The sequence below is a fragment of the Camelus bactrianus genome, chromosome 2, assembly GCF_048773025.1.
Source record: "Camelus bactrianus isolate YW-2024 breed Bactrian camel chromosome 2, ASM4877302v1, whole genome shotgun sequence".
In the NCBI taxonomy this organism is placed as follows: Eukaryota; Metazoa; Chordata; class Mammalia; order Artiodactyla; family Camelidae; genus Camelus; species Camelus bactrianus.
Genome location: NC_133540.1, coordinates 127518123 through 127531020, shown reverse-complemented (window position 1 = coordinate 127531020; position 12898 = coordinate 127518123). Strand labels below are relative to the sequence as shown.

Genomic DNA, 12898 nt, shown 5'->3' with positions numbered 1-12898 from the left:
CAAACTGGCACTTAGTGGATGTTCGATAAACATTGTCTCTTGCAGGCCTGTGAGTGTGAGTGTGTGTATGCATGTGTCTGTATGTTTACCAGAGAAGGAATTGAATATTTCATGAAAGTACAGAGGTTCATGTCTCTTGCTCTCCTTAGCCCGGCAGACTGACTGTTCCCAAGTCTTTCCTCCGCTGTCTTTTATCCCCTCCTCTTCCTGCGATGACAGCCGCAGGAACCGCAGTGTGCTGTAAACTTACCTCCATAATAGAATGTAGATGCATAAATCAAAACAGCTCCTAGCGGGCTGTCTGCAGTAATAAATGCTGCGGAGGCGGCCCGACTGGCAGTGTAAGAGAGATTATACAAACCACTGCCTGGAGAAAGCACAGCATCATGAATAAACTCAGCCTTGAATTATTTATATATTTCAGGCGGCATGTTATTTTCTGTCTCCTGTGCTGCAAGGCCTGCAAGTGATTTCACGGAGGGCTGAGAGTGCCTGAATTTGGCTACAAGAGGAAAACAATTGCGGTTTGTCTTGGGCCAAGTTTCAGGGTGACGATTGCATTATGTTCCACGCACAGCAGCCCAGCGGGCAGGGCAGAGCTGGGTGGTGGAAGGCATTGCTTAGCATTCAGGGCAGGACGCTTCTAATCTCAGCAAGCTGTGTCCCTAGGGGCTTGCTGGCTTTGTGAACCACCTTGGAGCCACGTGACTGGAGGGTGAGCCTCAGGACCCGCCTTCCCCAACTCCACCAGGGACACGGCTGCATTCTCTTCTATGCAGTAGTTTTCAACCTAAGATTTTGTTGTGGGGGAAAAAAATTTACTGTAAAATTAAATAAAAAGTTTGGAAATCATTAATCTGGCTGATCTTTGAGACTCTGAAGTGATCTCAACTCAAGCTGCCTAAGAGGGTCCCTGGGAGCTTTTAAAAGCTATTCATGCAGGACTTCCAATCTTGATCAGTTAAATCAGAATTTCTGGAGATGGGTCAAGATTTTTAAAGCTATCTAGGTGACTCTGATGGGCAGTCAGGGTTGCGAGCCACTGCTTCAAACCCTTCTTTGACACACCAGGACGGGTACCAAGCACCAGCTGTAAGTCAGGCACTCAGCAAAGAACTGAGAGTGGAGTGATGAATGAGACAGGCTCAGCCTTTGCCTTCATGCAGCTCTCCATTTAGTGGGGGATTCTGACAAATAAATACCCAAGAAATTAGTTTGGTGGGATATGTATTGATGGGGGAAGAGTAAAACACTGTAAGAGTTTTAATAGCAGTGATAATAATTGTGATACTATTTCTTTCCAAGATAACCCTTTAAAAAATTCAGACAATTTACTAAGTGATTTACATGGAATATCTTATTGAATTCTTGTCCCATCATGTAGGTAGGTGCAGTCACCAACTTTGTTTTACAAATAAAGAAACTGAGGCCCAGAGAGGGTAAGTGACTTAGCCAAGGTTGCACAGCCCACACTGATGGTCAGAGGGATAATCAGTTAATGTGTGTTCAGTGCATGCATGGGCACTTGGGTGAAGGCATGCTTGCAGACTTGCTCTCCATCTGGCTCGAGCCTGCTCTTGTAAACTCAAAAACAGAAGACAACACACTAAGAATTTCATGAAAATGTGTTGCTGCTGGGAAAGAAGAAAGCAAAATCCAGGGTCTAATGCCAGTTAGGCCCTGCTTTTCCGATAGCATCACAACACGTGCCCATCTGCAGGCACACACAGAGTGCGACAAATGGAAGCAACTCAGAGATGACACTTTTACCTCACAAGGGAGCAAACAGGCACAGTGACAGTCGCCACAGGCCCATGCTTTGCCGTGCCTGGTACCACAGTCTGCTTCTCCTGGTTCCCCATCGATGGCTTGTCACCTGACCCCGCTGTGACTGAGCTTTCACCGTGCAGGGGCAGTCTTCCTGTTCACACCCCCAAGGCTTGAGGGAGATTCCACCAATGTCACCAAGTCCAGTTTGAAATTGTATAACAAGATCACCTGACTGTGAGGTGGTTCGCTCTGCAAGAACCTTGGTCCTCCCAGCCCACACCTCAGATTTGTAACGTCCCATTTCCTCCCATAAGCAAGCTTTTTGCCATCAGTAGGCGAGGGGGAATTTGTCATAAGAATTTTATAACCTTTTTACCTGTTAGGAATTGGTGCTTTTCAAAGCTCCTTAACAACCACTGTCTTATGTAATCCAGCCAAGTGCCTCTCGGTAGACAGGAAAACTGTCATTATCAACTCATTTTGCAGGTGAATTGCATTAGGTTCAGGTACGGCCTCCTCCAGGATCCTCCTGGGACTGTGATGTGATCATCGTGGGAACAGGATGATGGACACTGCTGCCGAATTCTGGTGACCCTCTCACTTGCCCTCACAAACTGCCTCCACCAGTTCCACCTGCATGTGCTCCAGCTGTGTTCCTCCTTCAGGGATGCCTTCTTCCCATGTTATTAGACTGACTCCCATCTTCTGGAACCCAGAGATCTGAATAGCCTGGATGCTCAAGCTAGGAAATGTGTTTGTGTGCGTGTGTGTGTGTAGATCTTGATTAACTTTCCATAAGAGCAATTCAGGATATTTGGACCTGCTACCGCTTACCCCTCTCCCTACTTGTATTTAAACTTCCCTTTCCCCGGTAGCTAAAAATGCAGTTCTTAGCTCTTTTCCCAGGCTGATTTGCAAAAACAGCTATTCCTACATGCCCACCCAATTTTTCCTCTTTTTTCTTTTTTTTACTCTGATTATCTTCTAACCATCGCCAAATTTAGCCAAGATAACATAAAACATTTCTCTTGAGCCTGGCCCAGTCTGGTCTCCTCAAGGCTCATATTCCCTTGAAAATCTAAATGATGCATGAAAAGAGACAGTTTTTGAACAGTTCCCTGAGCTTCACTGCTTGCATGGCTAGTCAGAGACTCCATCCAAGGAGGACCTTTGGAGAACCCATAGGTTAGAGAGAGCTGCCCTTGGGCCTCCTTCCCTCTTAAGTCAAAGCGAAGGTTTCAATTTCGAGCCTCAGGATGGGGGGCGGGGCGGCCCTCCCGTGCAGCAGATCTCCTGCTCAGCAGGTTGAGGGCTGAGAGAGCTGATCAGAGGGAGTTTGGGCACTTGGGCTAAATGAGCGCGTCCTCCATTGGAGCCCTGTTGGAAGAAAACACATCAGGCAGTCTAGAGAGTCAGCAAATCCAGAGATCCAAGGTCAATGCTGACAGAGGAGGCTGCAAGGAGTCAGGCTGATTAGCAGCAGCTTTCCCGAAGGCAAGTGGGTTTGAACAATGCTCTGTGTTCATCTTACTTTGTCCCCTTAAACGGGAAGAATTTTTCAGATATGTGGTCTTGGGCCACACAGCTGACTTGATGGAAGCCACATCATTGAATGAATAGAAGATTTTATCCTGAATTAGTGTTAACTGATAAAGAAAATTCGGACGAAAGGTTCTCAGGCATTAACAGACTTTGGTAGGAAGAACATGAAACAGGAGACTTTTGAGGTTTCAGATCCTGCGAATTGGGAGGACCCTTTCCATCTCCATCCTTCCCGTCCCCAGACTTCCTCAGAGAACCTGCAAGATGCCTGGCCTGGTGCTGGACAGCATGGATTTAAAGACACAGAGGGGCTGTTCCTCTCTCTTGAAGCTTTAGGGTCCTTTGTAGGGAGGGCTCTGAGGATAATCCTTTTGGGGGCGTGTTGTCACTGCCTTGTGATGATTTTCCCTTCTCCTGGGAAACAGATGAGATTAACAGACCATGATGATTGTTTATGGTCCTCAAGCACAGGATGAGCCATTTCTGCAACTAGGCAGGAGGCTGCGCAACGTCTGAAGTGACCTGTATTGTTGGGAAATATGCCTGCTTTTTCGAAATATACTTTTACAAAAATGGTAGGGAAAAAACTGCTGCTCAGTGTCCCCACAAGGGAACTGAAGTGTGTCTGTACCTTCTGCTTTCTCCCCTCTCACCTGCTTTTTGGAGCAGAAGCCCCGTGGAGCCTGCAGAGCATAGCTGATGTCACCAGCAACCCTGCATGGTGTGCCCTTGAATTCTGAGGCCAGAACCATTGCCTGATTGAAAAGTCTTATCTTCAGGCAGAGATCTGGGAGCAGGGCAAATGATAACTGGGTGTTGTCTGGCTCTTTAGGGAAAAAAAAGGGGTATGAAGTCTTCTCTGTGGGTGCCCTGGAAGCTTTATTTCACTGTCCTGGAAAAAGAGTGAAGTGCTGTATTAATTTGCCAGGGCTGCCGTGTCCAATTACCGTAAACTGAATAACTTAAAAGAAATTTATTTTATCATGGTAGCGGAAGCTAGAAGTCTGCCATCAAGGTGCCTGCAGGGCTAGGCTCCCTCCTAAGACTCTAGGGAAGGTTCCTCCTTTGCCATTCTCCCACCTTCTGGTGGCAGCCAGACATTCTTGGCATAGCTTGGCTTTTAGACATCACTCCAGTCTTTGCCTCTGTAGTCACCTCGTGTTCTCCCATGTGAGTCTGTGTATTTGTGTCTCAATTTTCTTCTTCTGGTAAGGACACCTGTCATTGAGCTAAGCCCCGCCTTAATGCAGGAGGACCTCCTGTTAACTTGATCACATCTGCGAAGACCCTACTTCCACATGAGGTCACATTCACAGGTACTAGGGGTCAAGGATGGAATATACCTCTCTCGGGGGGTACGATTCTACCACAACAAGTAGCCCCTAGTTTGGCAGACCCTAGGCAGCCGTTAGGTGTGTACTCATTCAGCTTTATTCCAAAATGAATGTACCAAGCACCGAATGTTTCCCATGCATGGTCTGGGTACAGGGGCAGGAAATGCTGCCAGTGATTCTCCAGACACCAGCTTGCTTTATTCTGTGTCTGGCTCTTTGTTTGTTTGTTTGTTTGCTTTTTGTTTATCTGAGTCAAGCAGCCTCTGTCCACGTCCAGGGGTTGGCCCTGGGCCAGCTGTTACCTTGGGTGCCTCTCACTGGTCAGTGTTTCATGCCAGGAGAAGGCACCTCTCTCTCCCCTTTCCTGTCCCTGGAGGCTGGTAGGGGTTCAGAGCTTAGACCTGGGGGCTAGCTGGTCCATCTGTTGCTTCCCCTCTTTCTCTGCTGGGGTGCAGGAGGCTCCAGGGGCTGAAGTCACCCGACTTCTCATCGGAGAGGGCAGTTGTCTCCACATCTGCTCACTGGGAAGAGGTTGTTGGGGTTGTCAGTTTGGCCCTGTGTGTTGGTCACATCAAAACCTCTAGAGGGAGCTCAAGGTCTGCTTCCTTCTCCTACATTTACTGCCCAATGAAGAAGATGCTCTGATGGATTAAGGATTGAAAGACAAACACACAAAGCCGCAAGGCTAGGTGGATGGGAATATTTAGTAGGAAGAAAGAAGGAAGGCTTAGGTTTTGTTGAGGCAAGCAGGGGCTAGCAGTTCACTCTTTATTTGTGAGTCCAGTGAGGACAAGACATGTCCTATGGCCTTTCCTGGCTGGCAGGCAGCTTTTTACCCCTGGAAGGCTGTGGGCAGGATGCTGTCCGTGGGAAAAGGAGTGTGGGGAGGACAGCTGAGGCCAGTTCTCCTCTAGGTGGGTGGTGATGGTTTGCGGGGATTTTCTGCTCTGTTCTTCTTCCTCCATTGGAGTAGGAAGAGCTGAGGACCATGTTCTTGAACTAAAGTGATTAAAGGGGCCATTGAAACTCAAAGGTGGGTCCAGTGTAGGAGAAATGTGGGGTTAAACCTAAATTAGTAGTATTAATGGGAATTCATTGGGCCACCCTGCCCCTGTGTCACAAATCCTCTGGATGGGATTCAAGGTCCTGAGCAGACCTCCCACCTTTTAGGGTAGAAAAGAGAGGCATGGGACAATAGAAAAGAGGGCAACCCATTTTGCTAAAAAAGCCACCTTAACAGTTGGGTGATATTGAGTAAGTTACTTCGCCTCCTGGAAACTTAGTTTCTCTAACTATAAAATGAGGATAATACTGGCTTAAAAAGCTCATGAGATTTATAAGTTAAAAAAATAAAAACAGGCTAGTATAATATATAGCACATAGTAAGTGTTCAACAACTGGTAACTATTATGATAGACACACTTCTGTACTTAATGATAATGGATGCCATAATGAGCACTTAGGAACAGGCAATGCTAAATACCTTGTGTTATCTCATTCAAACACACCCGCAATCCCCCCCTCATAGGTTATTATCACCCCCATTCTCCACATGATAAAACCGAAGCTTAGCAAGGCTAAATAACTTGCCCAGGGTCACAGACCTAGTAACTGTCAGAGCTAGATTTGAATACAGGTTGGTCTGAGTCATATGAATTCTTTAATGGTCTCTCAAAGGGTGATCTTGAGTCAACCAATGGTACATTCTAAGCCCTTGTGATTCTGCTGTATGTGTCAGTGCATCAGAGGTCCTGTATGAGCACATCTGGATGGGGGATGGCCAGCCTCAGCTGCTCCCAGGGATTCATGCCTTTGAAGGAGGCATTAGCTGTGAAATAACCCTCTCCTCCTTGAAGCTGAGGAAGCCGATGTATCCGATGCCACTTCTTAATCAAGGAGACTATCCATCTCCCGTTGTCATTTGATCTTTCTTGAAACAACAGCCACAAATCTCCAGGCAGCACAGACATGACGCAGACAAAATGAAAAAGGAGGAAGTCGCATCTTTCTCTCATTAATGGGAGGGGAGAAAACACACAGCTTCTGCCCTGAGTGTTTTGGAAACATGTTATTTTTGGAGAAGAACATTTTGTGATTTTTGTTGTTTGATTTCTGAGAAGGCTTTCTTTTAAAATTTTTTCAGTAAGTTGCTGAATCAAAAGGAATAGTAGATTGAGCAATAACAATCAATCAGCAAAAGTGTATTGAGTTCTATGTGCAAAGTGTGGAGGTAGAGAGAAAGAGACTGCAAGGCTTTGTCCCTGCTCTGTAGATTCTTAGAACCTACTAAGAAAGTTCATATGGCTCTGCATGTGCAAAGCTCAGAAAATATGGCAATCTAATCTACTGTAGTTCGCAGGAGAGGTAACTATTGTAGAACCCTGAAGAATGTGTGGTCTTTCATTGTTCATTCAACAAATGTGTATTAAATGCCTTCTGTATATGTAGCAGGCACTGGGAAAAGAAAGCTGAATAAGACCTTGTCACTACCCTTGAAAAGCTTGTAGTCCAGAACAGACACAAAATTAGAATTATAACACAAGAGATGCTGTGAAATAAGTCATAGAAATATGTACAAATAAATGATGTCATGGTTGAAGACATGGTCAAACCCACCTAGGGGAGAGAGAGAGATCCCAAAGACTTCACAGAAAAGCGAATACTCAAGATGGGTATTGGAGGATGGAGACCAACGGACCAGAATGAAGATGAGGAAAGGTAGTCCAGGCAAAAAAGCAACACACACAAAGATTTGTGGGCCAGTTCCACGTGGCTGAGGCTCTGCTTATAACTGGGAATGATGAGGGCTTTGGGGGAGCATGACGAGATGAGGCTAGAGAGGTAGTGGGGCATACCCACATCTGGAGGCAATGAGGGACTCATTCAAGGACTTGAAGAAGGGGGATGACCTGGTCATATATTTGTTTTAGAAACAAAGATCACATACTTTAGTTAGGGCACAGATAATTAAACAAGCCCACGTAATAAGCACTCTTATGGGCCGAATCTTTGTGTCCTCTCCCAAATTAATATGTTGAGATCCTAACCCCCATGTGATGGTATTAGGAAGTGGGGTCTTTAGGAGGTAATTAGGTCATGAGGGTGGAGCGCTCATGAATGGAATTAATGTCCTTATAAAGAGACCCCAGAGAGCTCTCTTCCTCTCTCTCTACCAAATGGGGACACAGTGAGAAAACACCATTAATGAACCTGTCAAAACACTGTTTATGAATCTGTGGGGTGAAATAAAATGCACAACCAAGAGGCTGAGAGTTATGTTTTATTTGGTGGACTTCCTGAGGACTCAAGCCCGGGACACAGCCTCCCAGATTGCTCTAAGAGACTGTTCCAAAGTGGCAAGGTAGAAGCCAGGACATAGAGGGATTTTTGTAACAAAGATTAGGTAGCCAGAACATCAAAAGATTACTGTTAATTAAATAAAACCAGATATCTGAAGTCAAAGAATTTAGTGCTTTTCTTTGTGTGGGAAGATGCAAAGGACTGGGCTCACTGAAATCCTTTCTTTGATGTGCACCTAGCTGTCCAGGGTCAGTATCCTTTTCTTCCACATCCAGGGTTCCCTCAGGGTGCATGGTTGGGGATGGCTGCAGAGGCTGTACCGCTTGCTTGACTGCATCCTGAGTTCCCTCTGCTCAATGTCGGTGGGGTGAGGGTGGGTGGAGGTAGCAGCTGATGACTTGATGGCCACAGCTTTCTTTACTTACTGATATGGCTAGCAATATTTTTCATTCATGAACCAGGAAAAGGACCCTCACCAGACACCGAATCTGCCTGTACCTTGATCTTAGACTTTCCAGTCTCCAAATCTGTGAGAAATAAATATTCGTTGCTTAAGCAACCCACTTTATGATTTTCTTTGTTATAGCAGACCAATTTGACTAGGACAAGTACTGCGATGGAGTAGTGGGGCTCCTATAGGAATCTTTTCTAGACTGAACCTGTCTACTGAAGACTTCTTGGAAGAAGTGACATCAGCAAAATTAGCATAACGAAGGTGAGAGTGCATTAGAAGGAGACAGTTCCCTGACGCTTTAGTCAAGGGAAGAGATGATGGCCACCTAGACCCAGATAGTGGTGGGAGAGATGGAGAAAAGTTCATTAAATGAGAAATTACTTAGGGGGTGAAAGAGTGGGACCTAGTGAATGTTTGGATAGCCTGAAATGCTGAGGGGAGATGGAAGGGCAGCAATGAAGAAGGAGGAATCAGGGAGACCTGGGGGAATGGTGAGGACGTTCACAGAGATGCAGGTCACAGCAGGAGGAGCTGCTTGCGGTAAAGGAGACTGCATTGTGGGAGACAGAGATTCACCGTGTGTTGCCTGCAGTGTATGGGGAGCACTGGGTAGGAAAGAGTGAGGGAGAAAGGAGAAAACAGTAAATCAATTTAACAAACATTGATTGAGCTGCCCCTGTGCCTCAGGTTCTGGGATATTTGCTGAGAACAAACCCCAGTCAACAGAATAGTCTCAAGAAATTCTACATCTAGTAAGAGATGAGGTGGGCACATTTCAACACGATGCATTCATGTGTTGATAGACATGTACAAAATGGGACAAATTTTGAACAGCACCTATTCTATGCCAGGATGGCACTAGTGCTGCAGACATGGTTGTAAGAGAGCCCAACAAGAGCCTTTCCTTCAAGGAGATAGCATTTTATTGGAGAAAGTCAATAAGGAAGGAAGGAAGGAAGGGAGGGAGGGAGGGACAGAGGGAGGGAAAAAGGTTAGTTAGGAAAAGTCTCAGACTGCCATGGAGTCTAAGAAGGTTTCAGCAAACTGATGGGAGTTTCAGCCACAGTCACTAGTCAGAGGAGTCCTATTTCTCGCAGGAAAAGACTGCCTTAGTGTCCCTGCCTGCCCTGCTCAGCCACTGGCCAGGAGCAGCCTATGGGAAGTGCAGCCTAGAGCATGTGTGTGAGTAGATTTCAGAAAGCAACCACTGAGGTCCTTAGACAACTGCACTCCAGCATTTGGAGGTCTGCAAGGTGATTATTATAGCTGCCCCAACTATGAAGCTGGTAATCCAGATGCTGAGAGAGAATAACTTGGGAAAGTGAATACTTAGATGATCAGGGATGGATGTCTCTGGGGAGATGACATTTAACCTACAGAAGAATGAAAAAGATGCAGCCATGCAGAAAGCCTGGGGAAAGCATTTAAGTAGAGAAACAGCAGTGCAAAGGCCCTGTGGTGATATCCAAGAGTCCCTTGAAGGCCAATGTGATTGGAATGTAATCAGAAAAAGAGAAAAGTGGCAGAAGATGTAGATAGGATGATAATCCAGGGTTTTGCAAATCATTTTAATGAGTTTACATTTTATTCTAACTGCAAAGGAGAGCCAGTAGGGAATTAAGTTGGGTAGTGATATTATCTGACTTATATTTTAAGAAGACTGCTCTGGCTGCTGCATGGAAAATGGTATACGGTTTTTCAAGAGTGGAAATGAATTAGACGGTGGCAGATGATAATGATTTACACAGTCTAGGTGCACTGACTCAATCTGGGATTGCAAGGTGGTGCTGGTGTGATGAGAAAAGTTTTTGTGGGGGAGAAGTCACCTGAGCTGAGCTTAAAGGGGTGGGTTTTTAGGGCAAGAAAGAAGGTGACATTTAAGGTGAACTTCACTGGCTTTCTGAAGGGAGGAGTGATCTTACAGCACTTTTCAAAAATCACTTCGCCAAAACATAGAGCCAAAGCAGTCTTTAATTTAGTGCCTTTTATAGGACAGAATATAGTTCAGAAGTAACCAAGGACGTTCACAGGTGAAAAGTACTTAAATCAGAGAGACAGAGTAGTTAGGGAAAGGAGACCAACCATTTCTTTTTTTATGGCAGAGAACATTAACTGAATACCTCAGAGGCTGAAGCAAAGAAACAGAGAGAACACTTGTCTTCCTTATCAGCTTGGCTCTGAATCCAAACTGGAGCCGCCGTGCACCATTTTGAACTTGGAGGGCTCAGGGGAAGTCAATTTTGGATGGTACTGGAGGCTTGTTTTTCAGAACCATTCTTTGCTACTCCTTTCTATGTTAACAACAACAATGACAACAACAACAAAAACCTCTGTCTGCAATCACAGCAATGCCACCAAGGACTAAAATCACAGACCAGACTCCACAATACCTGGTCACATTGCTTCATCTGCCCCCTGGTGGCTTTCTTCCAGGTTCTGTATTTTGATGGTTAGCCATTCCTCTTCTTTTCATTCCTCACTGGCCCTGCCTTAGGTTTATACTTTCGAAATGGATTCTAAACCATTCTCCCAAACTGTACACAGATCAAGCGACAAAATGATGGCTTGCTGGGCAAAAGCAGCCCCCCAGTGCATTTCACTGTTCTCTTTTGTCTAAGATGCTTTACGGAAGATATCAAAATTGAAAAATCAGATGATTTTACATAAAAATCCACACCAGAACTTGACACATTGTAACTGACTGTACTTCAATAATACAAAAAAAAATGTCTACATTTCCAGTTTCTTTTGAAAATTTGAACAATCTTACCTCACTGGTCCACATGGATCAGCAGCTGGGTGAGGCTGAATAGTGGCTGTTCCTTTTAGCTTGGGCATCGAATTTCTCTCCGTTTTGTCATAATATTTCTCCCTTACTATTGTTTTATATTCTTATTTTTTGTCACCTGTCTGAACGTGAAGTAGGAGGGAGGTAGGCGTTATTTCAATATGAAGGTGTTACTCTACAGACCTATTTTTCTAAAACACAATTCTGATCATGTCACACTTGTGTTTTAAAAACCATCACCAGCCTGCTTATCTGACAAATTAAGTTCAAAGTCTTCACCCTAGCACAGAAAGGCCTTTATAACCTGATCTGAACCTTTCTGAGGATCTCTTTCCAAAACCACACTCTTCTTGGAAGCGACCTGAAAGGCTGTGCCCTGTTGTACACCCAGGTCTCTTGCCCATGTAATTCCCCCCTTCCAGTTGGAATGCTGTTTCTTCTCTTACCCACCTGGTGAACATCTACTCTTCAGCCTCCGTTCAAATATAAATTCTCTTACCTACAGACTAGAGTAGTAATACTTACTGTTCTGATACCAGCGGATTCTGATGGGAATCAAATGACATAACGTCCTTTGTAAAACTGCAAGTAATATATGAATGAATGGAATTAGTATAGAAAAATGAATGGAATTAGTATAGAAAATGACATATTCTTAACTTTAGGTGATTTAACTGTATTATTTCTGCAGAGAACAGTAACCTGAAAGGCAGGAGGCCTGAAATATGGTTCCAATTTCTTTGCCAATTAGCTGGATGATTTGGGGAAAGTCCTTTTGCCACTCCAGACCTCAGTTTCCAGAGCCAGCTTTTGAAAGTGTAAGGTTCTTCCTTCTGTTTCTTTTTCTTTAGTCTTCCGAGGAGTAAAGCACTTTTCTTGTACATAAAGGCTTTCATCCTTGCACATTTGCTATGGCATATTAACCATAATAAAATAATGAATATAAAGTAATTAGTTTTTTTCATTAAATATACAAATCAGCAACAAAAGCTATTGTGTGGAGCTGATTACTAACATTTTCCTAACCTGTTTTCATTATTTAATCAACAAATGGAAGCTTCAGAGCTCAGGATTTAAAGATCTCAGCAGCTGTATTGCAGTGTCTCATTCGGTCTCATCTAGTCTTTTGCTCTATCCTCAGATGACAGTTACCATATCTGGCTTCCCGTATTACTTGACAGTCACCCACGTGATTGGTGCATTTGAGGAGAAGAATTGGGAGGGGTGGGAGTGTGGAGGAAATGAGGAGTGTACTTGGAGGGGGAGAAAACTTCATCCTTTCCTTATTTTCTAAATTGCAGCTTGTAAAGTTGATTCACTGACTGCTGGTTTAAAATGGTATCTGCTAACAGCTCCTGGTACAGCTTCTCTGTAATGTGCAATAAAATGCCTGCGAAGGTTTAAAAGAAGATGTAAACTCAAAACACAGCCATAAACTTGGGCTGACAATCAACTGAAGGTTGGAGCCAGGAGAATTTTTTTTTTTCCACCTTTAAGGTCAGTGGAACTTGAGAGAAGAACACATTCCATGGGCTTGGGTGTGCTATTGGGGAATTATTCCATAGAAAAAAGGTGGACACAACCATTGTCCTTCTTCTGTTGTGTATCCCCCATTTTGTGCATCCCTGAATCGATCCCTTGGTGGAAATTAATATCTACCTGAAACTTCAGAATGTGACCTCATTTGGAAATAGAGTCTCTGCAGATATA

At 44.6% G+C, this 12898-nt stretch overlaps 1 long non-coding RNA gene across 1 annotated transcript in view; it reads left to right on the top strand.

Annotated features, from left to right (window-relative positions):
- The first annotated feature begins 3769 nt into the window (after nt 1-3769).
- The window catches only part of LOC141574635 (uncharacterized), a 28087-nt gene continuing 18958 nt past the window's right edge, over nt 3770-12898 (top strand). The window contains exons 1-3 of the long non-coding RNA XR_012501530.1: nt 3770-8661; nt 11880-12006; nt 12490-12685. This is a non-coding gene — a long non-coding RNA (uncharacterized LOC141574635). The remainder of the gene's footprint in view (nt 8662-11879; nt 12007-12489; nt 12686-12898) is intronic.